The 24,044-nt window shown below is 45.0% G+C and overlaps 2 long non-coding RNA genes across 2 annotated transcripts in view; one reads left to right on the plus strand and one right to left on the minus strand.

Annotated features, from left to right (window-relative positions):
* Nucleotides 1-8,139, plus strand: part of LOC310842176 — a 33,086-nt gene extending 24,947 nt beyond the window's left edge. The window contains exons 2-3 of the long non-coding RNA XR_014562966.1: nucleotides 7,005-7,134; nucleotides 8,024-8,139. This is a non-coding gene — a long non-coding RNA (uncharacterized lncRNA). The remainder of the gene's footprint in view (nucleotides 1-7,004; nucleotides 7,135-8,023) is intronic.
* Nucleotides 1-24,044, minus strand: part of LOC310842112 — a 94,172-nt gene that overhangs the window by 36,308 nt on the left and 33,820 nt on the right. The gene's annotated exons all lie outside the window — the stretch shown is intronic.

Genomic DNA, 24,044 nt, shown 5'->3' on the forward strand with positions numbered 1-24,044 from the left:
GTGCCTGATCACCTCATCTGTCTCCTGAGAAATCTCTATGTGGGACAAGAAGCTACAGTTAGAACTGGATATGGAACAACTGATTGGTTCAAAATTGGGAAAGGAGTATGGCAAGGCTGTATATTGTCTCCCTGCTTATTTAACTTATATGCAGAATTCATCATGCGAAAGGCTGGGCTGGATGAATCCCTAGCCGGAATTAAGATTGCTGAAAGAAATATCAACAACCTCAGATATGCAGATGACACAACCTTGATGGCAGAAAGTGAGGAGGAATTAAAAAACCTTTTAATGAGAGTGAAAGAGGAGAGCGCAAAATATGGTCTGAAGCTCAACATCAAAAAAACGAAGATCATGGCCACTGGGCCCATCACCTCCTGGCAAATAGAAGGGGAAGAAATGGAGGCAGTAAGAGATTTTACTTTCTTGGGCTCCATGATCACTGCAGATGGTGACAGCAGTCACGAAATTAAAAGACGCCTGCTCCTTGGGAGAAAGGCGATGGCAAACCTAGACAGCATCTTAAAAAGCAGAGACATCACCTTGCCAACCAAGGTCCGTATAGTTAAAGCCATGGTTTTCCCAGTAGTGATGTATGGAAGTGAGAGCTGGACCATAAAGAAGGCTGATTGCCGAAGAATTGATGCTTTTGAATTCTGGTGCTGGAGGAGACTCTTGAGAGTCCCATGGACTGCAAGAAGATCAAACACATCCATTCTTAAGGAAATTAGCCCTGAGTGCTCCCTGGAAGGACAGATCGTGAAGCTGAGGCTCCAATACTTTGGCCACCTCATGAGAAGAGAAGACTCCCTGGAAAAGACCCTGATGTTGGGAAAGATTGAGGGAACAAGAAGAAGGGGGCAACTGAGGATGAGATGGTTGGACAGTGTTCTCGAAGCTACAAACATGAATCTGACCAAACTGCGGTAGACAGTGGAAGACAGAAGTGCCTGGCGTGCTCTGGTCCATGGGGGTACGAAGAGTTGGACATGACTAAACGACTAAAAACAATGTGTTTATAAAATGTACAGGAAAAAGAATAATAGCATGGAAATATGGGTTATATTAGGAGGAATTGCATAGCAATGATGGGCGTAATGGGGAAAATTCAGCAACACAGTGCATATTTCCCCTAATAGACACACTTTTGTTGGCAATTTTGCCCAATATATACATTTTTATGCAAAGAATTCCCACTAAAGAGATTTCCACTAAAAAAAATCTGTAGTGAGAAAAGTGAGCTTCCTTTGCAAGGCCACAGAAGAGCAACTGTACTCCTCTCCTTCTTCCGCCCCACAATTAGCTGGCAGGTGTCCCTCTGTCTTCTTCCTCTCCATCCCTTACCTGGGCAAGCCAGGAGCAGCAAAGAGAGAACAGCCAAGCACAGGTGAAGGATCTTCAGGGCTTCCTGACGTGGCAAAGCTGAATGCCAGCTTGTAGGCCAATTGGAGCCCCAAAGGTTGCCAAGAGAGGGCAGGGAGGGAGAGGGAGATGAAATATTTGTAATTTCTTTGGGACGTTGTGTCTTAGGCTGACGTGGAAGAGAACATGGCCAAAATCATATGCCTCTCCCTTCATTCTGGCAGTCATAGCAGTTTTCACCCAAGTGAGATCCCAGTTACAGATCACAAACATTCCTTTCCCTTTTCAACCTAGAAGATGACCAAGTCCCCTTAACACCCCTGTTTCTGAAGCCGTTTCCCCTACCCATCCAGCAACACTCAAGGCTGCAATCCTCCCTTAATTTACCTAGGCGCATGCCCCATGGAAACCAACAGGAGTTCCTTCTGAGTGGGCCTGTTTTAGGACTGCACTTTATGATGCCACAACCAGAGATGGCACTCCTGCCTAAACCACTGTCCATACAAATACTTTCCTTAAGTCACGTAAGCCAAGCAGGGTCCCAGGGAAGGCAGCAAGGCCACCAGGAGGAGAGGGCCAGGGATGTGCAGCCAGTCAAGGCAACGACCTTAAACATCTTGGAGACCTTCTTGGCTGTGAGTCCTGGAAACTCTTCTCCCTGCTCACAGGCCTTTTCCCACCTGGGTTGATTCAGCTCAGCTGCTAGTTACTCTGCAAAGTCCCGAAGCAAAAGTCTGCAACCTCAGATTCTTTTTTTATTTATTTTAGTAAAGGCGTTTGGAACTGAATGTGGGACACTTTGCATGGAATATATGGGACCGAATCCTCAGCTATTCAAGCAAGGTGGGGTAAAGAAAATTGCAGTGAGCAAATGCCCAGCTGCTATTAAAGCTTCAGGATGGACAATTATATCGATCCTTTATCCAATGAGAAAAACAATGGATGAAACTGCATATTAATCTAAGCATGCAAATAAAGTGTGGTTTAAGGATTGGACCAAGAAGAATTGGCAAAACCTCACAGAGCAAAGCAATCAAAGACAAGGCTGATCCCAGAGCCGGACAAGCCTTGAGGCAGGTGAGGATGCTGCTTCAGGTGGCAGAAGCCCCCAACCAGGCACAATGCCCATGGGTGCCCCTCCTGCCCTGCTGCTTCTGCCAGTGGAGGTGAAGCACCAGCATCATCAGCACTGATTTCTGGACAAGATCACTGCCATTTGGGGCAATACGGGAAGTGCCACCCTAGGCTGATTCTGCCATAGGTGTCTTTTGCAATGGACAAATTATGAAAACAACTGGCTGTGCAACCAATTAAGCTTGCAATCAAAGGACGATGTATTCAGGGACCACTTTCATGCAAGTTGATGATCATTTATCTGATTCCAGTTTAACCTCCTTTAATATAGCATTTGTCTGCTGTTAAAATCCACGAGAGTTTTCCATTAAAACTTTATTAAAAACTGCATCGATACAAACTCATCTCTTCTCCCTCCCTCTTCCCTCCCTTCTGTGTCTTAGAGCCATTCTATTCCTTCAGAAACAGAAATAACCAAAACAAAACTCATTATAGTCATCATATAGGTGGGTTATACAGCCTGCAACATTTACTTAATTATGTTTTTCATTAATTAAACAACCACTGGCAGTACAAAGTATCTCTAATGCAACCTTTTTATTACAAAGAATATCATTTTCATAGAGCAGTGAGTACCAGCTACCTGTTCCATTCGTTACACAAATTACTTAAGTGGTCCCTGAATACATCGTCCTTTGATTGCAAGCTTAATTGGTTGCGCAGCCAGTTGTTTTCATACTTTGTCCATTGCAAAAGACACCTATGGCAGAATCAGCCTAGGGCGGCACATCCCGTATTAACCCAAATGGCAGCCCAAAATCAGTGCTGATGATGCTGGTGCCTCTCCTCCACTGGCAGAAGCAGCAGGGCAGGAGGGGCACCCATGGGCATTCTGCCTGGTTGGGGGCTTCTGCGACCTGAAGCAGTATCCTCACCTGCCTCAAGGCTCTGGGATCAGCTCTGTCTTTGGTTGCTTTGCTCTGTGAAGTTTTGTGAATTCCTCTTAATCAAATTCTTCAGTCACATGGTATTTGATTGTTTAGATTAATTGCAGTTTCATCTATTGTTTATCTCAGTGGAAAGGGATCACCATCACTGTCCATCCTAAAACTTCAATAGCTGCTGGGCATTTGCTCACTGTGATTTTCTCCCCTCCATCTTGTTTGAATAGTTGAGGACTAAAAGGTAAATGTAAAAGACCCCTGAAAGTTAAGTCCAGTTAAAAAAGGAAAAAGGATGAGGATGATGATTGCAAGAATGAGAAAAAGGACAAGAGACCATGTGAAGATTGCCCTTCCTTCAAGTAAGCAAAGAGTCCTTTGTTTCACCTTTGAAATCTCCTTGCCCTGCATGTCCCACTCAACTTCTTCAATCACTGAAAGCATGTTTTATCGGTGGCTACAGGCTGGTTTTTATTTAACGCTGCCGCCAGCAGATGAGCCTTGTGGGTGGCTGTACTTACAGACTGACAAATGCGAAGCATAGCTGCTGTGTCTGTGGTAGGATTGTGTATTATCGGGCGCAACGCAACCTTACAATCCTCATTTGCATTTTCAAAGGCCAATTGTTTGATAATTATTTGTTTGGCTTCAGGATTTTCAATTTGTCTACTCACTGCTGTAATCAGCCTGTCCATAAAGGAAGAATATGATTCTCTAGGTTCTTGTCTGATTGAACCCCACCTAGACTGAACACTGGTGGGTTCCGGGATTTTTCTCATTGCTTGTTGAGCAGCAAGAGCAGTATCCCTTAATAAGATCTGCAGCAGTGTGGCTTGTACTGAGGCCTGAGCGAAGGGCCCACACCCCATCATAGCGTCCATTACATCTGCGAGGGTAAGATTAGGATTATTCCCTCTTGCTTGTTGCAGTAAAGCAGGAGCATAAGCACGACAGGCGATTTCCCATTCATGGGCAAACAATACACCTGCTGATGGGGGTAAAACCGTACGTGCCAAAAGCTTGATGTCATCTGGAACCAATAGCTGGGCTAATGTGGCTTCCAAAAGAGCTTGTGTAAATGGAGCTTGCAGTCCATTTGTCCTAACTGACAATTGAAGCTCTTTCAAGATTTTAAAGTCAAAAGGTTGGTGCTGGGCTTGAGTTCCTGCTGGAGCACCAGTAGGGGGCACAATAACAGGGAATGCCATGGTATCCTGTGATAAGGAACAGGCAAGTACTGCACGTTGAAAAGGGGTAGCTTGTTCTGCTGCTGAAAGAGCAGGGTCATTTCCAGCCAGACCACTGTATTTTTGCAGGATTGGGTCCTCTGGTGAGGCACTGTAATCTGGAGGTTTGGGGTCTGGGGCTGCTGGCAAAACAAGTGCTGGAACACATGGCATAGCAGCATGCTGAATTAATGAAGCTGAAGGTTGTTTTGGCAATGTAGCCATGGAGATATTTTTTGGTGATAGAGAGCCCATAGCATAACGAATTTTACACTAAGCATTTAAAATTCAAACACCAAAACTGAGATGTCCATGAAAATGTGCTCCAATCTTATCCCATTGTGTTAGCTCCCATGTGCCCTCTGCTGGAAACCAAGGACAATGCTCATCAATGGCTAGAATGAGCTGTAAATCTTGCAGGCTGTATAACCAACCTATATAATGACTATAATGAGTTTTGTTTTGGTTATTTCCGTTTCTGAAGAAATAGAATGGCTCTAAGACACAGAAGGGAGGGAGGGAGGGGGAGGGAGGGAGGGAGGGAGGGAGGGAGGGAGAAAGAGAGGAGAAATGAGTTTGTACTGATGAGGTTTTTTCATAATGGAGGATATAAGAAAGTTTTAATGGAAAAGTCAAATGGATTTTAGCAGTGGATAAATGTTGTATTAAAGAGGTTAAATTGGAATCAAATCAATTATCATCAACTTGTAAAGAAACCTATTGATCATCATAAACCTTTTCCAAGTTATATGTAATGAAGCTATTTTCTCAGTTCACTGGGTCCCTTAGCCTAAATCCAAGAAGGGATGTCCATTCAGGGTGGTAGCCTAAAGCTACTCAGATCAGAGGCTCCTCAAAATGATCTGTCCAGAAAATGCTATGAGAGGGGCAGGGCATGCGGAGGAGAAATGATCACCTGCTCTGGCCACTTGTTTGAATCTCATTTGCCAAGCTGAATTTCCCTTCTGTAAAAATTATACAATGGCGGAAAGCTCCCAATGTCAGTGAAGCCAGCAGGACACAAGAACGGGAGTTTGTCCCAGCCCAGGAGGAAACAGGAAGTTTATTTACTGGCTGGACAAACATCCCTTCTCATGTGTAAACATGTCCACTCTAGGAATGTTGTATTTGACTGCTTTGTGTTTCACACCCCACACACCCCTTCTCAGGCAACACAATATGCACAAACATAAATAACTTTATTCAACCACCCAGAGTCCCAGCTTGACATGTAGGTTCTGGAAACTCTCTTGGCAGGGGTTTCGTCAGGATGTCAGCAGTCATCTCCTTGGTGCGGCAGTAAGATAGTTCCATAAGTCTGTCCTGGATCAACTCACGTACATCATGGTACTTCACGCCAATATGTTTTTTCCTCACATAGAACTTCTCACTCTGTGTCAGCTTCAGGCAACTCTGATTGTCCTCTAGCAAGCTGACAGGTTCCTTTCTCACCAACCCAAAGTCCTTGATGAGTCGATCGAGCCAGGCAACCTCTCTGCATGCATCTGTCGCTGCAATGTACTCTGATTCTGTGGAAGACAATGCTACACAGCTCTGTTTATAACTACCCCATGCAACAGGTCCATCCCCAAACATAAAAACAAATCCACCTGTGGATTTATACTGAGCATTGTCCCCAGCCCAATCTGCATCAGTATACCCAACCAACTTAGGGTTTCTGACAGCTGGTAACCTTAACTTACAATTCATGGTACCGCACCACCCTTTTTACACCTGCCCAATCATGCTCAGTGGGAGAATTCACTTTTCTACTAAAAATCCCCACAGCATTTGCTAAGTCAGGTCTACATGTGGTAACTAGATACAAGAGTTCACCAATTGCCGACCTGTATTCACTGTTGCCTGGCAACAGCTTTGAATCCTGCTGATTCTTCAAGAAGTTCGTGGTCATGCGTATTGCAGTCGGGTGTGCATCTTGCATCTACAGATTTTTTTTTCTCTGAGAAGAAATGAGCCATCTTCTTCTTAAAAGATTTAACTATGTGGTTTTTTTGGGGGGGCTATTCAGTGCCTTTTTATTCTTATTAGGTATTTTGTGGTGTTACTGTATACTGTAACTTGAACAATAGGTTTCTTTACAAGTTTCCTTTGAAGTTGAAGTTTGAAGTCAGCGTCCCACTGCTTCCTTCCTTTAGCCTTTGAAGTCCGTCTCAACTGCTTTCTTCAGTCAGCCTCCTTTCTTTTAAGTTTTCCTCTTCTTTTAATTGAGCCTCAGAGAGGGCACCACTGGCGGGGTGGGGGGTAGGAGTTGGGATGCCACAGCACCCAGAGCATCACAGAGCCTCTCTTGTTCAAAGGGCTGTGGAGTTGTTCTTCTCTTTCATCCAGTTGTGAATTAAATTCCTTCTCCCCACATATGTTTGTTTCTCTCTTTGCACAGGATCAGCGGATGAGGGACCTACCAATGCTATTGAATGCGGTGAAGCCGGAGGTTTTTGCTACCGTAGACGTTGTGCCAGAAATTATGAAAAAATTGGAAGGTGCGCCGTATTGCCTAACTGTTGCAGAAGGTAATTTCAGCTGACCAAATGAGAATTATAACTCCTGCCCCTCTCCCATTACCCTCTGGATTGATAATTTTAAGTACCCAATGCAGCATCCCCTAAACTGATCATCCTTTGCCTGCAAGCTCAATTGCTCCATTGCAAAAATAAAAATAAAAATACCTATGACAGAATGAGCCAAGGGTGGAACATCCCATTTTGTCGCTTGATGCAAAATGCTAATTGGTGATTTGCCATTCTGCCGGCATGGCTCCTAAGCCCATCTACCTGCTTCTCCTGCCATGGCCTGATCTGCCGCTGACACACACCATACCCTGTTGGTTGCAGGCACAGAAGCGGCAATACCATTGTTGCCCATTTTAAGCAAGATGGTGCCGGGTTCTGTCCTCACAGGCAGAACCAGCGGGGCAGGAGGGGCACCAATGGGTTTGTTGTCTGAGGGGCTTCTGCCACCAGAAGCAGGGTCCTCACCTGCCTCATGGCTGGTCCAGCTGTCTTTGGCCCCTTTGCCCTGTGAGCTTATGTCAGTTCGCCTTTGACAAATCCCTAAACCACACCGTATGGGGACATTTAATTTGTTGTGCAGTTTCATCCATTGTTTATCTCAGTGCCTAAGGGATGTCTATTCTGCAGCTTTAACAGATGTTGGGCACTTACACTGTGTGGTGTCCTGCCCTCCACCATTTCAGATTAACTCAGTTTCACATGCCATACATTCCATGCAAATCTCCCACTTTCAATTCCAAGCAGCTATATTCTTATTTTATCTTTTAAAGAAAGAACCTGAGGCAGTAGACTTTTGTCTTGGGTCCTGGCAGAGAAATTAGCAACATGGTCACTTTGCTATGAAACTGACTTAACTGTTATCTTTTTGTTGCTGATTTCTATGTTTTAGACTGGAGGAGTGATAGATGCCTTTGAAAAGTGGAAGATGCTCCCTCTCTTTGAGAGCCGCTGGATCCCGCTTGATCCCCAGTTAGGGACTTCTTCTTCAAAGCAACCAGATTGAAAAAAGCAGCAGTTTCAAGGCTCACATGAGCTTGTGCCTTGCAATAAAAGCAGATCCAAAAGCCATTTCACCTCTGTTTTTTCATTTCTAAGCATGAGTGCTATTGCAAATGAAGCCAAAATGGCACCTTACATCCATGAGACGGTTGTTTCAGCAGGCATGGTTGTGCAGAGGCCTAAGACGTCATTATAAAGGAAAACTAAAAGGGGGTGAGGATCTCTCAAAACAGTCTAGCGAGTAGGACTGGACCACAATGTGGAAAATGAAGAGTGACAAAATATGGAGGGTGGAATGAGAGGGAGAAGAAATTCTGATCAGTTTCCCTTTAAATGATAACCAAACTGAGTTGCACTCTTCGAAAAAGTATGCCAATTGAAATATAGTCATCTTTTCAAATTCACAGGTCTTTGAATTTTGGGGTTATTAAACTGAACAGATCAGATCTGGAAGTTTCCTCTTATAGATTCTAGGCCCCTCCAGCCACAGGATTACAGGATGGGAAGTAGCCCAGGCTTTTACAGAAACTAGCTCCACAAAGCACACTCATTACACTTTATTAGGCATAATTGCATGCACATGTGCCTACCAGGAAGAATTCTTCATCCTAGGATCCCATGGCATCCAGTCGGGTGAGATAAGAGAATGCACATCCATTCCTCTCTATGGCAACAGAGCTCACTCTTTTAAGATGTAAATGGTGGGTACTTAGCTGAATGGCTATACAGTGGTACCTTGGTTCTCAAACTTAATCCGTTCCGGAAGTGCGTTCCAAAACCAAAGCGTTCCAAAACTAAGGTGCGCTTTCCCATAGAAATTAATGCAAAATGGATCAATCCATTCCAGACTTTTAAAAACAACTCCTATGTTGGAACCAGCCAGTCAATTGGTGCTTAGCATAGCATAGAAAAAAGACACAATGAGGCAGCGAGTATTTTCATAATGCTGGAGAGCTGGTCCTTTCAGCCTTTCTCCTCCGGCAGCTTTTTATTATCTCCTTTGTTCTCCCAGCCGCATGGCCGTTTTTTCAAAGTCTCCTGTTACCTCATCCGGTCAAGGCTTGACACTCCCCTCTTAGCTGTATGACTCCCACACTCCTAAAACATCAATTTAACATGAATTTTACTATCTAATGAGACCATTGTTCCATAAAGTGAAAACAATCAACAATGTACTGCAAACCCACAATCAATCAATCAATCAATCAATCAATAGCTGAACTGGGTTCCAAACAGTCAGAAAAACAATTCCAAAAAAGTGCCTCAAAAACAAAAAGGCAAAATAAATAGGAAAAAAAGACAGTCCTCAGCATAACATTCGTAATGCAAGTGTAACACTCAAAATGGAGCAAAGCTCCAAGAGAGAGAAGTGTGAGGAGGAGCAGGAAGATGTAAAACAGGGTGAAAGCAAAGGTGTATCAGCCTAAACAACAAAGAGATTCAGAGGTCCGCTGAGAGTGGAGCCACCACACCACTCTAAGGGTGAATCAACAAACAGGGGGAGACATGTCAGGAAATCTACTGTTGAACGTGGAACTGTCATTTTTCCAACTTGGCATACAGCCAGTGTTCTCACCACCTCTGAAGCACATCTTTCATAGGATGTATATGCTGTTCTTGATTCTCTGAATAAATCAAATTGTTATCAAAACAGTCCACCAGGAGTCTGAGTATGTAGCTGATGAAATATTGGAACGTTGCTGCTCCTGACTGGAATGCAAAGGGCATGACAAAATACTTGAATCTGCCATACCTTGTGGAAAATATAGTTTTCCACTCATCTCCCTCTCTTATTCAAATTGAGTTTTACACCCCCCTCAAATCCAACTCTCTGAAGACTTTCGCTGGCCTCATCCTTTCCAACAAATCCCCAATCTGTGGTAGAAGATAGCAGTTTGTCAACATTATTTTGTTCACCTTCTTATAGTCCAGACACATCCTCAATTCAGCAGTATTTTGCTTTTTTATGGACAGCGCCACCTGGTTCCTTCGAAGTACTTGCCAGGTTCTTCTCCAGAAATTCCCTCAAAGTTGCCAGCGAGTATATTAGCAAAGAGAATGAAAAAAGTATTGCAAGAATTTTATACATAAGGATCAAGCGGGTTTTCTTCCTGGCAGACAGATGAAAGATAATATAAGAAACATAATAAATATATTGGAATATCTGAATGCCAGGAACGAAAAACAAGCTATTTTAATTTTCGTGGATGCTAAAAAGGCCTTCGATAATATATCATGGAACTTTAAAAAGTTCCATTAAAAAATCTGGAGTATATGGAAGTGGGTAAGAAATTCTATAATGGGATAAAGGCAATATATACAGAACAGAAAGCGAAGTTGATAGTAAATAACTATACTACAGACAATATTAAAATAACCAAGGGTACAAGGCAGGGCTGCCCACTGTCGCCATTATTATTCATTACGGTGCTGGAAGTTTTGCTAAAATCAATAAGAAAAAATGAAGATATAAAAGGGGTGTCTACAGGGAAAAATGAATACAAAGTTAAAGCATTCGCAGATGACTTGGTAATGACAGTAGAAGAACCAGTGGAAAGTATTGAAAGAATCTTAGAAGAAATAGAACAATTTGGACGAGTTGCAGGATTCTATCTCAACAAAAAAAAGATGAAAATTATGGCTAAAAATATGAATCAAGAATTAATTGAGGAAATACAACAAAGGACAGAGATAGAAGTGGTGAATAAAGTGAAGTATTTAGGAATATGGTTAACCCCCAAGACCATTGATTTGTTTCAAAACAATTATTTACCTATGTGGAATCAAATAAAAAGGGATTTGGAGGTGTGGGGAAGACTGAAATTGTCCTTTTGGGGGAGAATATTTACGATAAAAATGAGTGTGCTACCCAAGATGTTATTCCTTTCCCAATCACTGCCGATAATCAAGGGGGCATCAATTTTTAAAGAATGGCAAAAAATAATTTCAAGATATATCTGACAGGGTAAGAAGCCAAGGATTCAGTTTAAGTTATTAACAGACGCAAAAGAAAGAGGTGGCTTCGCACTGCCAGATTTGAAATTATATTATGAAGCATCTTGCCTCTGTTGGATAAAGGAATGGATTAAATTAGAGAATGGAGAGTTGTTAGATTTAGAAGGATTTGATAACAGATTTGGTTGGCATGCTTATCTATGGTATGAGAAGAAAAAAATTCACAAAGGTTTCGAAAACCACATCTTCCAAAGATCATTGACAGAGGTGTGGGAGAGGTATAAAAACTTGTTGGAACCTAGACTCCCCCATTGGATTTCACCATTAGAAGTGATGAGTGTGGAAAAAATTAATATGAGGGGGAGGTGAATAACATATGGAGAATTGGTAACAAGAGGGGGGGGGAATGGAAAATGAAAACTTATGAAGAGGTGAAAGAATCTGTTTACGATTGGTTACATTACTTTCAGATTAATGAAATGTTTAAAAAAGATTGCAAAATGTGTGGGTATGAAGGTAAAGAATCAAAATTCCAAGTGGAGGTAAGGGACTTTGGTTATAATATACAGTATGATGATTGGATGAAATTATGGAATGAAAGTTTAAAATTTACGGCATGTACTGCGTTGAAAGAAAATGTAATGAAAATGTTCTACAGATGGTATATAACGCCAGTTAAACTGGCCAAAATGTATAAAACATGCAATAAGTGTTGGAAATGTAAAGAAAAAGAAGGTACTTTCTATCATATGTTGTGGGAGTGTAAAAGGGTGAAAGACTTATGGGAAATGATATACAATGAATTGAAAAAGATGTTGAAATATACGTTCGTTAAAAAACCAGAGGCCTTTTTATTAGGAATGGTAGGAAACGAAATTAATAAGAGAGACTGTAAACTGTTTCAATATGCAGTGACTGCTGCAAGGATACTTCTGGCCCAAAGATGGAAACAGGAAGAAATTCCTACAATGGAAGAATGGAGAAGGAAATTGACGGAATATGCAGAATTGGACAAATTGACTGGGAAGATTCGATAACAGAAAGACCAAAAGTTTATCGAGGACTGGGGGAAATATACAGAATATCTGAAAAATATATGTGATGTACAGACAAAGCTTGTTGGTTTTGAAGAGACTCTGTGAGATAGTAAGAAATATTGCAAAAAAGAGAGTAAGAGGAAAAGGAGTTGGGAAAGGCAATATCATGTTTAGAAATGCGTCAATAAATAGAAATTTTACGAAAGATTGACAGAGAAACTGAGGGAAGTCAAAAATTGAAGAATGAGTGTAAAATAATTTGTTGATTGTATAAAATTTGTTTGGAAAATGAATAAAAATTATTTTTAAAAAACAAAACAAAGTTGCCAGCTCTACTTCTGACATTGTAAACATGCAGACTAATCAATAGTTAATCATGACAAGCATCCTAAAGTTTTCCAAATTGTATGTACAAGTTGATGATTATTTATTTGATTCCAGTATACAGTGGTACCTCAGGTGATAAACTTAATTCATTCTGGAAGCCTGTTCTTAACCCAAAGTGTTCCTAACCCGAGCCGGGCATACCCTACCTAGGTCTCCCGCGGCTCTGGAAAGAAGAAGAAGAAGAAGAAGAGTTTGGATTTGATATCCCGCTTTATCACTACCCGAAGGAGTCTCAAAGCGGCTTACATTCTCCTTTGCCAGTTGTCTTAATTATGTTTTTCATTAATTAAACAACCACTGGCAGTACAAAGTATCTCTAAAGAAACATTTTTATTACACAGAATGTCATTCTAAAAGAGCAGTGAGTACCAGCTACCTGTTCCATTAGTTACATAAAGCATGGATTACTTAAGTAGTTCCTCAATACATCATCCTTTGATTGCAAGCTTAATTGGTTGCACAGCTGGTTGTTTTCATACTTTGTCCATTGCAAAAGACACCTATAGCAGAATCAGCCTAGGGCAGCACAACCCTTATTCCCCCAAATGGCAGTGATCTTGTCCAAAATCAGTGCTGATGATGTTGATGCTTCTCCACCACTGGCAGAAGCAGCAGGGCAGGAGGGGCACCCATGGGCATTGTGCCTGGTTGGGGGCTTCTGCCACCTGAAGCAACATCCTCACCTACCTCAAGGCTTGTCCGGCTCTGGGATCAGTCTTGTCTTTGGTTATTTTACTCTGTGAGGTTTGGCAAGTTCCTCTTGGTCCAATACTTAAATCACACTTTATTTGCATGCTTAGATTAATATGCAGTTTCATCCATTGTTTTTCTCATTGGATAAGGGTTCACTATAATTGTCCATCCTGAAGCTTTAATAGCTGCTGGGCATTTGCTCACAATGATTCCCCCGCCCCCTTCCAACTTGCTTGAACAGCTGAGGATTCGGTCCCACATATTCCATGCAAAGTGTCCCACATTCCGTTCCAAAAAAGAATCTGAGGTTGCAGACCTTTGCTCTGGGACTTTGCAGAGTAACTAGCAGCTGTGCTGAATCAACCCAGGTGGGAAAAGGCCTGTGAGCAGGGAGAAGAGCTTCCAGGACTCACAGCCAAGAAGGTCTCCCAAGATGTTGACTGGCTGCACATCCCTGGCCCTCTCCTCCTGGTGGCCTTGCTGCCTTCCCTGAGACCCTGCTTGGCTTACGTGACTTAAGGAAAGTATTTGTATGGACAGTGGTTTAGGCAGGAGTGCCATCTGTGGTTGTGGCATCATAAAGTGCAGTCCTAAAACAGGCCCACTCAGAAGGAACTCCTGTTGGTTTCCATGGGGCATGCGCCTAGGTAAATTAAGGGAGGATTGCAGCCTTGAGTGTTGCTGGACGGGTAGAGGAAACGGCTTCAGAAACAGGGGTGGGAAGGGGACTTGGTCATCTTCTAGGTTGAAAAGGGAAAGGAATGTTTGTGATCTGTAACTGGGATCTCACTTGGGTGAAAACTGCTATGACTGCCAGAATGAAGGAAGAGGCATGTGATTTTGGCCATGTTCTCTTCCACGTCAGCCTAAGACACAACGTCCCAAAGAAATTACAATTATTTAATCTCCCTCTCCCTCCCTGCCCTCTCTTGGCAACCTTTGGGGCTCCAATTGGCCTACAAGCTGGCATTCAGCTTTGCCACGTCAGGAAGCCATGAAGATCCTTCACTTGTGCTTGGCAGAAGAAGAAGAAGAAGAGTTTGGATTTGATATCCCGCTTTATCACTACCCGAAGGAGTCTCAAAGCGGCTAACATTCTCCTTTCCCTTCCTCCCCCACAACAAACACTCCGTGATGTGAGTGGGGCTCAGAGACTTCAGAGAAGTGTGACTGGCCCAAGGTCCCCCAGCAGCTGCATGTGGAGGAGCAGAGATGCGAACCCACTTCCCCAAATTAGAAGTCTACTGCTCTTAACCACTACACCACACTGGCAGCTTTCTCTTTGCTGCTCCTGGCTTGCCCATGTAAGGGATGGAGAGGAAGAAGACAGAGGGACACCTGCCAGCCAATTGTGGGGCGGAAGAAGGAGAGGAGTACAGTTGCTCTTCTGTGGCCTTGCAAAGGAAGCTCACTTTTCTCACTAGAGATGTTTCTTTAGTGGAAATCTCTTTAGTGGGAATTCTTTGCATAAAAATGTATATATCGGACAAAATTGCCAACTAAAGTGTGTCTATTAGGGGAAATATGCACTGTGTTGCTGAATTTTCCCCATTGAAGGCTGAACCTTGTCCTTGCCAGGGAATTCGTTTGCCCGCGTCCCCAGTGCCGAAGAGAGAGAGAGCAAAAAGCACCAGGAAAGTTTCTTCTTTGGAGAAAAGAGTTTATTGCAAACTGTGCACAGGACAGCCAGCAGGATCGCTCCTGCAAACTGGCTGTAAAGGAATACATTTCAGCAAGCCTTCTTATACCTTTTGAGCATTCCCCCCCTCCCATTCCTTCCTCAAATTTTCCCAATCAGCTGGCAAATGTTCAACTTATTCCCTTATATGGCACATCTATCTGCTGGGTAAGCACTTCCTCATACGTGTCTTTCTGCTAGCTAAGCACTTCCCCCTCCCCTCTTGCTTGTACGTGTCTTTTCTTATCTTTGCATTACTTAAGACAGGAAGCGTATGGCAGGAAACATGGTGATGATTCGCCGTGGAAGAAACTAGAAAGTTTTAAAAATTAGTTTCTTCCACTAGATTCACAAAATGTTTAGGGGTATGCATCCCCCTAGAAACCACCTTTTTGCCAAGGCACCCAAACATGGTTTGTAGTTTTGAAATATGAAAACAAATGCATGTTATAAAAGACAGAGTGAGACCTCTTTGGCAGGCTGGTTAAATTTGCAAACAGCTGCAATTTTCTGGCTAGCTGGTAAGGCAGGAAGCTGGACTCTTGACCTGCCTGACTTTAGCAAACACCCATTGTTTGGTAATGCCGCAACTGCAAAAACAGGATTAGTACAGGAATTTACTGCAGGAAATATTCGAGAGCAACCCCTACAAAGTACAATGGTACAGAGAAGGTAGAGAGAAATCCTTCTCATGCCCTGCATGTATGTCTTGCATTTCTAAAATAGATAGCACAAAAACAGGAAACAGCTCCCAGTCTGCAGAGCTGAAAACAGGAAGCAACTTCTGGCCTACAGAGCTGACGCATTTGCGTTTTTCTGCCTAACCACAGCTTTTAGTTTCTTTGCCTTATTAACCCTTCCTTCTCCCTTCACTCCCTCCTCTTTTATGAACAATCTATTACTTAGATTCGTTCTGGGGTAAGGGTCTATATTCTCTCATAAAAGCAATTACACGAGGTCCCATCGTGCGGGATATCATCTTTTCCATCATATGTTGCATACATTGCATCAAGCAGGGAATACAGAAGCAGAAAAGCAAAAGGATTATAAGCGGCCCTGCTATCAATACCATAATATGCCTGATCCAACCACCATCGGGGAGCCAAGAATATAACCAATTCCATGGATCACCTTCTGTATTTTTTAGCGGGTTTTCAGCTATCATTGTTTCCATGTGGTCGATTGTGGCCGAAATGCTGACATTATTATCTGGGATAAACACGCAGCAATGAGAATGAACTAACGCACAAACTCCTCCCTTTGAGGCCAACATTACATCTAAAGCATAACGATTTTGCAAAACGACCTCCCTCATAGCAGACACCTCTTGATTGAGGTCCTTTAGTGCCTTAATGGTATCATTAAATAGCCCTTCTGTCCAATTGGCGAGCAAATGAAGATCTCTATAATTCATGGCTGCCCCTAAGGAAGGTAGTAGGCCCCGCGATACCTGGGTCCCAACATAGTGGTTAATGGGTGTATTCACTGCCCTGCGGTTACGCAGTCTGAGAGATGTTGGTAACTCTCCTATCTTATATAAAAGGGGAACCACCACTCCTAGGGTACAAACTCCAGTAAGATCTCGGGGAATAGATTTGAATGCTGCATCGCCACAAATTAGCCAGAGTTCTTCCGGAAGAAGGTGACTGGTGTTTCGTTGTTGCTCCGACCATTTGAAAGCTTGTGAAAACAGGAGGCTTACGTGCCATAACTCCTGGGTGAAATTTAATAGGGGCTGAACAGAAGAATTGGATCTAGAGCTTTTGTGGAGGTGGTGCATATCAGTCATTAACTTGGCGCTAGTATCGGATTGATAACACCGTGAGGTATTTCCATAATTAACAAAGGCAGAGCAGGTCCTATTAAATACAAAATTCAATACATATAAGCAATCAGGATAAATCCCTCGTGGGGTTGACCCTTCAGAGAATTTTAAACAAATAAAAGCTGGCTCGGACAGGGCCAATTTTACGGGTGGCCACTGAGCTTCTTCAGGGTTTTTTCTATTTTTTACATTGTAGATATCATCAATGGGAATTCCATGTAGCATCAAACCTGGCCGTTGAGCATAAGGTGGTATGTGCATACACAGCCAACAATTGGAGAGATTTAACATTGTGGTGAACTTAAACATATCCTTGATATAAATATTGTCTTTCCACATCTTATGATAATTTTCTCCTCGTGATGTTTTATTCAATAATCTAGTCCCCATCTGCCCATGTTCACCAGGTGCAGCACCTTCCTTGTCTCCTGCAACTATGAGAACGAGGAATACTAGGAGGATCATCAAGGGGGTAGAAGGATTTGACCGTTGCCTCCCGCAGAACCTGTGACGTTCATGCCAGCAAAAGAAAAGGCACATCCATATGGCAAGGGCGGTTGAGATAACTCCCACCCACCAATATTTGGGGGTCATTTCTAGCTTTTCTTCTTATCGCTGAAGGGCCCACTGATATTCGTATTCAATTATTCTCCGGGCCTCAGGGGTGACTTTCCACTTTTCTGCTGAAGCACCCACTATATGGAGCAATTTCCCTATAATCCCTTGTTGATGGGCTGGGCCCTCGTGCTGTCTTTCCAAAATATTATATCCAAAAGGGGCCTCTCCCTCTTCATATATTAACATGCACCCACAGGAATATATCCACCCCTGCAACAGCCTGACACATGGGGTGACTATATCAAGGGGTTCTGGTCCTAATACCAAAAGACCTACTGGTGCCTCTAAATTTGCTGGAGAGCAAGTTTCTACGTTGGGGACACTGCCCGCGGGCGCCCCTCCCATCCAATTCTTCAGCTGTGCGTAGAGATATCAGCTTCCGGTGTGATATCAGCAGAGCGGTCGTCTACCAGGCGTCTGGAGATAGTCAGCCGAAGGGAGTTCTCTGGATCTGGTGTAACTGTCCAGTCTGAAATGGCTTTCTTTACTCGAGTATGGTGGACCCACGGGGTGATGCCAGCAACCTTCACAGCAGTAGGTGTAGAAAGTAGCACAGTGTATGGTCCCCTCCAACAAGGCTGTAGGGGAGCTCGCTGCCAGTCTTTCACCCACACTTCATCACCTGGCTCGAACTGATGGAACGGTTCAGTTAACACACATGGGGTGCGAGCCTGGGTCCACCTGTGGAAACAGGAGAGAACTTGGGAGAGTGACTGCACATAATTATTCAATTGCATATCTTGGCTAGCATATGGAGTTAACATTCTAACATATGGGACTGGTCTCCCAAACAAAACCTCAAAGGGTGACAAGTGGGTCCGCTTTGAAGGGAGACTGCGGACCCTGAGCAATGCTAAGGGCAACATGGCCACCCAATTAGACCCGGTCTCCTGCGTCAGCTTGGACAGCTGATTCTTTAGAGTTCTGTTCATTCTCTCTACCTTACCAGAACTCTGGGGTCTATAAGCAGTATGCAGCTTCCAGTTGATCTGGAGCGCTTTTGCCAGTCCCTGTAGGACTGCATGAACAAATGCTGGTCCATTATCAGATCCTATGGACCTTGGCAATCCATAGCGAGGGATGATTTCCCTAAGCAGGCACCTGGTTACTTCAAGTGCCTTTTCAGTCTTGGTGGGCCATGCTTCGACCCACCCGGTGTAGGTACACACTGCCACCAGCAGGTAGCGGTATAGTCCACAACGGGGTAATTCAGTAAAGTCCACGACAAGATCTTCCATAGGTGCAGTTCCACTGTGCTGAATCCCTGGGAGAGCCAGTGGTCCGGCTCTGGGATTATTCTTTTGGCATAGCAGGCATTTCCTGGAGATCTGGGCTGCCAGTTGGTAGAGGTGGGATATATATAAGCACTTCCCCAGCTGCTTGGTTGTAGCATCTGGTCCTATGTGGGTTGATTCATGGTACCTCTGAACTATCTGCCGAGAAAGAGACTCTGGAATCCATATCCTGTCATCAGGGGTAAGGTACCATCCTTCCTTGGACAAGGTCAGTTCCTGGGCGTCTGCAGTGTCCTTTTCCTGCTTTGTGTAAGCTGGTTTATCAGTGGTGCTTAAAATCTCTTCTGGGACCAGTGCTCCGATAACCAAGGTGGGGGCCAGTTCCCGGGCTGTTTCCTTGGCCACTCTGTCTGCCAATCGATTTCCTCTGGCCACTTCCCCTGGTCCAGTCTTGTGGCCATAGCAATGGATAACTGCCACTGCCTCGGGCTCCCATACAGCATCCAGAAGGTTCAATAGAGCTTGCGGGTGGGCCACCTGGTTTCCTCTGGAGGTAAGCAAACCTCTTTCTTTCCATAAGGCTCCATGGGCATGTAAAGTCAGGAATGCATACTTAGAATCTGTGTAAATGTTTATTTTCTGTCCCTTTGCCAGGCTCAGGGCTCTGGTAAGCGCAGTTAGTTCTGCCAGCTGGGCCGATGTTCCAGGCGGGAGTGACTTTGCTTCGATCACCTGGTCCTCCAGGGCCACCACTGCATAGCCCGCCTTCCGTTGCCCAGCCTCAACAAAACTACTTCCATCTACAAACCATGAAGGCCAATGGGGGTTTGCCTCATCTTTGAGATCAGGCCTGCTGGAATATACCTCGTCCATTACTTCAATGCAATCGTGCGTCTGCTCCTCACCTTCTCCTACCGGCAACAGGGTAGCTGGGTTGAGGGCGGTGGTAACCTGGAACTTCAAACGCGGGTGCAACAACAGCATCTGACACTTTCTCATCCTTGCTTGGGAGAAGAAATAGGTACCCTTCATGTCGAGTAGAGCTGGGACTGCATGCGGGGTCACACAAACAGTGTCTTGGCCAAAAGTAAATTTGTCTGCCTTGTTCAGTAGGGTAGCTACTGCCACAACTGCTCTCATGCATGGCGGTAAACCTTGTTCTGTAGGTGTCAGGCGCTCGGATAGGTATGCCACAGGCTGTTGCCAGCTTCCCAATTTCTGGCATAGCACTCCCTTTGCTGTTCCCTGGTCTTCATCCACAAACAGGGAGAAAGGCTTTTCTGGATTTGGGATACCTAGCGCTGGTGCTTGCTGCAATGCCTTTTTCAAATCCTGGAAGGCCTGTTGCTGTTCTTCTCCCCACACAAAGGGGTCCTTTTCCGTCCCTCTGGTTGATTCATGCAGAGGCTTGGCAATTGTGCTGTAATCTGGTATCCATATCCTACAGAATCCTGCCGATCCCAGAAAGCCACGTAGTTCTCTGCGATTCTTTGGCTCTGGAATCTGGATAATGGCTTGCTTCCTTTCTTCCCTTAGGGTCCGTCGCTGATAGGATATATCAAATCCAAGATATTTCACAGTGGGTTGGCATATTTGGGCTTTTTTCTTAGATACTCGGTATCCTGCTTCACCCAGATGGTTCAGCAAGTCCTTGGTGGCTTCCATACACGTGTCTTTGTCTGAACAAGCTAAAAGAAGGTCATCCACGTACTGCAACAAAACTCTGCGTGGGCTGGTGGGGAAGCTAGACAGGTCTGATGCTAATGCTACCCCAAAAAGGGTTGGAGAATTCTTGAACCCTTGTGGAAGCCTCGTCCACGTATATTGCACCTTCGTGCCTGTTCCTGGATCTGTCCATTGAAATGCAAACAGGGGCTGACTTTCCTCTGCCAGGCGGCAGCAGAAGAATGCATCCTTCAAGTCCAATACTGTGAAACAACATGCAGTAGGAGGTATTAGACTAAGCAGCGTGTAAGGATTGGGCACATTGGGGTGGAGGGTTTCCACGGCCTGGTTGACCAATCGAAGGTCTTGGACCGGACGGTACGTGCCATCTTCCTTCTTCACCGGCAAGAGTGGGGTGTTCCACTGAGATTGACACTGTCTCAGGATGCCATGGCGAAGTAACCGTTCCAAATGTACCCATACTCCCTCTGCAGCTCTTCGGGGGATAGGATATTGGTTTACAGCCACAGGGTTGGCGAATGGTTTGGGCTTGACTATTATAGGTGGGATGTTCTTTGCCATTCCGGGCGGGTTGCCTTCTGCCCACACATCAGGGTTAACTTCTTGCAGGAGGTCCTCTGAAATAATCCCCTCCTCTTCTTTTACCATCATTAAGCGCCAGTGTTCCCTTAAAGGTACCTCTAAGGAGAATTCCCCTGCTGGCCCTGTGGTCATTGTTACTTCTCCTGTTGGTTGGAAAGAAATCTGGGCTTGCAATTTTGATAGCAGGTCTCGACCCAATAATGGGATGGGACACTCCGGTATATACAAAAACTTGTGTTGGACCACTTGGCCGCCCAAGCTACAGGCAACAGATTGCAGGAATGGGGCTCTTTGTGATTTGCCTGTAGCTCCTATTATATTAATCGTTTGCTTGGTGGGCTTGGACACTGGTACTGGCAAAACAGAGTGTGTGGCTCCGGTGTCCACCATGAAGGGGATGGTTCGGTTCCCTGTTTGTATTTTGACCATGGGCTCACGGGAACCTAAATCAGCTGGGCCCGGTCTGTCCTAATATTCCTCCTCTTCCTCTCTCAGGCTCATTGCGCCGGGCTGCCTTTGGGCTGGGGGGTGCCAGGGGGGTCCCTGTCCACGTCCTCTACCCCTGCCGACATTTGCTGATGTCCAGGGTCTCAGTTCCTGTCCAGGTCCCATGGGGATTGGCCCTGGAACTCGTTCTCCTCGTCCTCTTCCACCTGAATGAGCCTGTGGGCATTCTCTTTTCCAGTGCCCTTCCTGCCGGCAGATGGCGCACTGGTTCCTCCCCAAACGGCCTTGCCCTCCTCCCCGGGCGCTTCCTCTTTCATGAGGGGTGGGTGTGGTAACCTGTAACGCCATCAACTTTTTTGCTTGATATTTCTCCTTCTTCTTTTGTGCCTCTTCCTCCCTCTGATTATAAGTGGTTTGAGCCAATTCTAACATCCACTCAAGGGTGTGGCCCATGAAAGCCTCGTGCTTCTGGATTTTTCGGCGGACATCGGGTGCTGCCTGAGCTACAAAGGCAGTTTTTATGATCGGGGCATTGGCAACCTCATCTGGGTCTACAGGGGTATACTGGCGGTAAGCTTCCTTTAGTCTTTCCAGATAGGCACCTGGGGGCTCCTCACTCCCTTGCATTATTTCCCTGATCTTGGCAAAATTAGTAGGCTTCCTGGCTGCCCTTCTCATGCCATTTAAGACATTCTGGCGATAAGTGGTGAGGGTATTTTGCCCATCAGTGGTCTGATAATCCCAATTCGGTGTATTTTCAGGATATCCTGTTGTAACAGCCGGCTCTCCTACCCCCTGCGCTCTCATGTGTGCTCGGGCTTCAGTATGAATTCGCCTAACCTCCTCTGTAGTTAGCAGGGCATCCATCAAATACTGTACATCATCATAAGTGGGATTGTAGGTTTTGAAAATTCCCTCAAACAGCTTAATTATTTTTGCTGGGTTTTCCTCAAATGAAGGGTTTTGATTCCTCCAATTACAAACATCTGCACTAGAGAAGGGGACATGTTGAACTGTATAAGTTCTATTGGGCACAACTCCGTTAGGTCCCGCGGGGGCCGGAGGATCATATACTCTACGTAGAGGCATCATTCCAGCCCCACCCTTTTTCTGCACCTCATGGGACTTATGGAGGGCCGCCCTGGTTGCTGCTTCTATCCATTCCTTCTGCCATTTCTTCCCTTGTGTTGGGAGGCATTCTGCTGCGGCCAACAAGTGGGGACCAACATCTACTTTTTCTGCATAAGGTTGTACATACCGTTGCAATCTTATCGACTGATACTGAGTCCACCCTTTTCCTTTCTTTGCTAGTTCAAGTAATCCCTTTAAAAATTCCTCATCATCTTCTTCTTCATCTGATTCATCAGCCTTGGAGGGTTCAGGCTGGGGGCTAGCTCCTCCCAGTGCCTGGGGACCTGGGTCTGGTGGATTTGCCTGAGGGGCAGTTGGTGGAGCATAGGGTGGAGGTGGTTTAATAATTCCTCCCTCCTCTTCTTCTGGGTCTGGTATCACTGGGGGCCTTTCTGACTTCCCTGCCGGTCGAACTGTACAAACTGCACTTTGTGGGGCGTTGCCCCGGCAGGCTTTCAACCATGGTGGGTTCTTCTCTACATTGGTTTTCCAAGTAGAAATATAAGGGATCTGGTCTGGGTGGACATTCAAGATGTTCTGATATAATGGACTGATTAGCTGCAAATCAAAGCTTCCTTCTGAAGGCCAAGTAACTCCTTGTAAGGGCCAATCAACTTCACACAATGTCTTCATTCTCTGTCTTCTTAATTTAATTCCCCAGTCATCATTTTTTGTGGCTGCTTTCCAATTGTTTAAAAAGCATTCCAGGGGACTACATTGGCTTGCCCCAGACCCCATTTTTTTTTTTTTCTTCAGATACTCCTCTCCTAACCGGGTTATAAATTCTTTCACACACCAAATAATACAGATTGTGGCCTGCACGAGGTCGCCCTGGCAGAAAACGCACAACCCTGCAATCGCTCGGCCAAGGGGCACTAATACCCCGGCCCACACTCGACAATTCAATCACTGGAGTATCTGACATGCAACACACACAACATACAAATCACATCAATATAATTTCCCCTCCTTCCTCTGTTCCAAATTTATGCTGGTGGCACTCTCCTGCACAACCAGTCCCCTTATTCCTGGTGGCTAGTACTGTACTGTACAACCAATCCCCTTATTCCTGGCTGGCACTGTACTGCCACAGCCAGGTGAGGCTGATCAGGCCTCGCCCTTTCCCTTGGGCTTACCTTTTTTTTCGCTGCAGTCCCCTTCTGGCCAGTTCTCTTTTCTCCCTCGACCTGTGTCTCCACTCCGGAGCGGTGTGGCTGGTTCCCCCCACGAATTGGCAGGGTGCGCGCTTGGAGCCTGCAAAACGCCGATCCGAGCTGTTCACCGAGGTCGAGCCTGGCCCTCCCCGGCCCTCTGGGGTGGGGCAAAAATTCCCGGCCAATGCACCAAACTGAAGGCTGAACCTTGTCCTTGCCAGGGAATTCGTTTGCCCGCGTCCCCAGTGCCGAAGAGAGAGAGAGCAAAAAGCACCAGGAAAGTTTCTTCTTTGGAGAAAAGAGTTTATTGCAAACTGTGCACAGGACAGCCAGCAGGATCGCTCCTGCAAACTGGCTGTAAAGGAATACATTTCAGCAAGCCTTCTTATACCTTTTGAGCATTCCCCCCCTCCCATTCCTTCCTCAAATTTTCCCAATCAGCTGGCAAATGTTCAACTTATTCCCTTATATGGCACATCTATC

This window comes from Podarcis gaigeae (genome assembly GCF_964106915.1).
Source record: "Podarcis gaigeae genome assembly, chromosome: 3".
NCBI lineage: Eukaryota > Metazoa > Chordata > Lepidosauria > Squamata > Lacertidae > Podarcis > Podarcis gaigeae.